The sequence below is a fragment of the Triticum aestivum genome, chromosome 3D (genome assembly GCF_018294505.1).
Source record: "Triticum aestivum cultivar Chinese Spring chromosome 3D, IWGSC CS RefSeq v2.1, whole genome shotgun sequence".
In the NCBI taxonomy this organism is placed as follows: Eukaryota; Viridiplantae; Streptophyta; class Magnoliopsida; order Poales; family Poaceae; genus Triticum; species Triticum aestivum.
Genome location: NC_057802.1, coordinates 387736865 through 387741096, shown reverse-complemented (window position 1 = coordinate 387741096; position 4232 = coordinate 387736865).

Here is a 4232-nt window from a genome sequence, read left to right as displayed (position 1 = left end):
GCATGAAATCGGCCCAAAAAACAGAAGGCAAAAAAGCAAAAGCACCCACGACATCTACACAAGTATTTAAGAAAAGGCACACGGCCTGAGTTCATTAGACCCTAAAACCCCCAGTGGGTGGGTGGACCTGTTATTTAACAAATTTCACAACAAAGTGTCTCAGGCATCTCCAGCGCCGCGTCGCGACATCGACGGCTCTCCCCTCGCGGCCTCCGGGTCCAGCGAGGTGCCGGTGCCCTCCTCAGCATCCGCGTCGCGGTAGACGCCCGTCTCCTCCGAGCTCCCCTCCGGATCGTGGAGGAGCAAGCCGTAGTCGTCGCCGTCCATGGCCCCGCCATCTTTCGTCCGCTCCGGATGGAACTCGGCGATGTAGCTGGCCCGGGAGGCGATCCGGCCGGCTTGCTCCTGCAAGAGCTGCTCCGAACCGGCCCGCTGGCCCATCAACCCGTCCAGCTGCAGGTCCGGATGCCAGGACAGCGTGAACCGGAGCGCCATCTCGGCGCCGGCACGAGCGGCGGAGACGCGCCACTCGCCAAGCCGGTCCAACCCCATCTCCAACCAACGCGCCAGGCGCGAGAAGCTACTCGGTTGGACGGAGTCCGGCCATAGGGCCGCCATCATTGCGGTGCCGGCCTGGGACAGCCGCCCCAACTGCGTTCCCAGGACCTGCAGGCGGGCCTCAGCGGCGGCGATAATCTCCGGGAAGGTCCAGGCCACCCGCGGATCCGTCCCGGACCCAACGACGCCGGACGGGTCGCGCTGATAGCGGACGGCTTCCTCCGCCAGCCGCTGCGTCTCTGGGAAGGCCCCTGCCGCAAAGGAAGAAGCGAGTTAGAAGAAGAACAACAAGGAAGAAAGGCCGAATCCCGACCCGGCAAACGACAAGAAAAAGCACTTACTGGAGAAGGAATCTTCCAGGTGCTGCGCCTCAAGCAACGTACCACGCCGCTCCTGCTCGATGGCGCGGTCGCGCTCATCGAGCGCCTTCTACAGATCGGCCGCCTTGGCAAGGGCCGCCTTCAGCTCGGCGTCCTTGTCTTCAGCCGCCTTCTCGGCCGCCTCGCGGCGACGGGCCTCGTCCTGACGGGCCCCCTCAGCCGTGGTGACCTGCCCCCGCAGGCGATCCACCTCGGCCTGGAGCCGACCCTTGTCGTCGGCCAGCTGGTCGCGCTGCTGGTCCACCTCCACCAGGGCCTGCTACGCCTCTGCCGCCTTGGCGGCTTCCGCCTTAAGGAGTTCCACCTCGGCCTCAAGGCGGCTATTGTGACCCGCCAGCTGCTCATGCAACCGGTTGGCCTCATCAAGAGACCGCCGAGCCGCGGCCGCCTCCGCCCTCGCCTGCGACGCCAAGACGGTCGGTGTCGGCAACGAGCCGGTCGTAGTGATGACCGGCCCGGAGCAGACGAGCCCGCTAGGACAGCACCTCGGCCGCGAGAAAGAAGGGACTCAACAGAAGAAAAAAAGCAAGACTTAAGATTTGGCCCAACTATTACATAGTTGGCCCGAATCTCGGGGGCTACACCCAGTGGGTGCGCTAGCGCGCCCCCACTAGAAAAGAGCACAAGAATACTTGCGGCAACGCGGAGCTCTTCTGCTGAAGACTTACGCTGCCGGTGCTTGCCCAGGAGACGATTGTAGGCGGCGACCCGGAAGGCATCAAGATGCTGAAGAAAGCAGAAATCAGAACAAGGCCAACACTCTAAAGATTCGACCCAACTACTACGTAGTTGGCCCGAACCTCGTGGGCTACACCCAGTGGGTGCGCTGGCGCGCCCCCACAAAGAAGAAAATTGCAAAAGACTTACCAGAACGGCGCGCTCCAGGTCGCGCGTCCGCTCCACCTCGGCCTGGGCGAAGGCCTCGAGCCGTTCCGTCCGGCCTCGTAGGCGGCGACTGACGGCGTCCAGCGCCGCCTCCTCCTGGGTCTGAGGCCCGAAGACAACGGCGCCCCCGCTCCGCGCCGGCTGCGGCACGGCAGCTTGGCGCTCTCCCTGCCGGGGCACCAAGGCGTACCCCTCGCTGGCCGCTAGCGACGCGGCCAGCACCTCCTCCGGGACGCCCTGCATCGCCGTCTCTGACCCGGACACCAGGACGCCCTGCGTCGCCGTCTCCGGCCCAGCTGCCGGGGTGACTTCCGGCACCGCCGCCCGCAGTGCCTCCTCCAAAACCGGCGGCGCCTCCGGCACCGCGGCCCGCAGCGTCTCTTCCAAAACGATGCCGCCTCCACCACCATCAGTCCCCGCTCGCTCGACCACGTCTGCCCGCGGCGGGGTGTCATCCTCCACCTCCACGACCCCCTGGTCGGGGATCACCACCTTAGCCCGGCCTCCACGGCTGTGCTCCCTCACCGACGATGGCTCAAAGACCATCGCCGCCACCACCGTGCCCTCTGGCATCTCGCGCCAGACCGGCTCCGCGCCGGGTCGCGCCCATGCCGCCGCATCGGTCCAAGCACGGACCGACGCCGCCTCCAGCTCCGCCTCGGCCCGGTTCCTGTCCCACCAGGCCAAGGCTTCGATGTCGTTTGGATCCAGGCCGAGGTCCGAGTCGGCCCGTCCCTCCACCTCGGCCTGGTCGGCAAGGTCGGACCGGCTCCTGCGGAACGCGGCCCCTTTGGCGGTCGCGGCTTCCGCCGCCGCCCTCGCCAGTGCGATTGGCGACCTGGAGAAGAAGACAGAGTGAGTAGAAAAGAAACAAGACTACCTCAAGAAAAAATCTGAGCGCAAACGAGAGATGAAGCTTACGCTGCCAAGACCGGGGCCGGGGTTGGCCTCCCGTGCCCGCCGCTGCGCTTTCTCTTGGCTGGCCTCCCGGCCCCGGCCGAGTCCGCCGTGCGCTTCAGGGCCCGGGGTCGCGGCGCGATGCTGTCTTTCCCATGCGGGCGGCTCGGCGCCGCCCCATGCGAGGACGTGGCTCCGCCCGCGTCGCCGCCTCCCCCGCCCAATGCCACTACACCGACAACTGGCGTCAGCACCGACCGTTCCGTGCCGCGTTCAGCAATTCAAGACACATGAAGAAAAACACGAGACTTACCCGCGCAACGCCCAGCGCCGGCGTCGGACTCGGCCTCCTACTCCCCGCCATGAGCCACGGGCTCCTCTGGCACCATCGGCTCCACCTGCGATGGGGCCCGGGCGTAAGGATGCTGAATCGCGTTCAGAAGTACCCCCCGCGTCGCGTCAGGACGGATGAGAAGGTGCACGGCAGCAAAGTAAGAGGACCAGACACTCACCTGCGACGCCGGGTTCAACCGGCTGTACGGCGCCTTGCCGAACCGACAGTCCTCCCCAAGGTTGGCCTTGAAGATGTCGTTCACGCCGCGCGCGACCTGCTCCGCGGACAGCCGCGTCAACCCCATGTGGTTGGGATCTTGAAGGCCGACCATTTCGCCGATGAGGCAGGAGCGCCCCTGAAGCGGAAGGACCCGGCGCATGGTGAACGCGGCGAGGAGGTCGGTGCCGGTGAGCCCCTCCTGCGTCCTCATCACCGTCACCCGATCGCAGAGATTAACGATCTCCTACGACGGGCGCTTGGGCGAGTAGCCCCAGTTCGTCTTCGCCCGCGGCGGTGCGATGGCGAAGGCTGGAAGGTTGATGCGGTCCACGCCAAGGTTGCGGACGTAGAAGAAGGAGTTCTGCCACTTCTTGGCAGAATCCTCCAGCGGGATCTTGGGGAAATCCGCCCCCGGCCGCTTCAAGATAACGGCGGCACCGCAATCGGCGAACTCCCCGGCCGACAGGCCCTACTGCTTCAAGGAGAAGAAGCGCGCCTAGAGGTCGATCGTAGGCTTGACCCCCAGGTACCCCTCGCAGAGGGTGACGAAGCCGGAGAGCTGGACGATGGCACCGGCGCCAAGATGATGCTGCTGGAGCCCGAAGAACTCCAGGAACGCGCAGAAGAAGGTGCTCGCCAGCAGCCCGAACCCGCGCTTGAAGTGCGTGAGGAAGACCACGCGCTCCTGCCCCTCGGGCCGAGGCCTCTGCTCGCCGCGCGGCAGGCGGACGCCGACGTCCGTCTCCCGCGGCAGGCGCCGCGTGGCCCGGAGCTGGGTGATGTCCTCAGAGGTGACGTTCGCGCCCATCCAGGAGCCCGATGGCAGCGACATGATCGAAGGAAGAAGAAGGAAGATGGACGGCGAAGGAGTTCTGCTCGGAGCAGTGGGCGCCGCAGTGCGTCAGTTGCAAAGAGCGGAGCAAGAGCAAAGGGACAGGAGGGCGCGAGCGAGAATAATG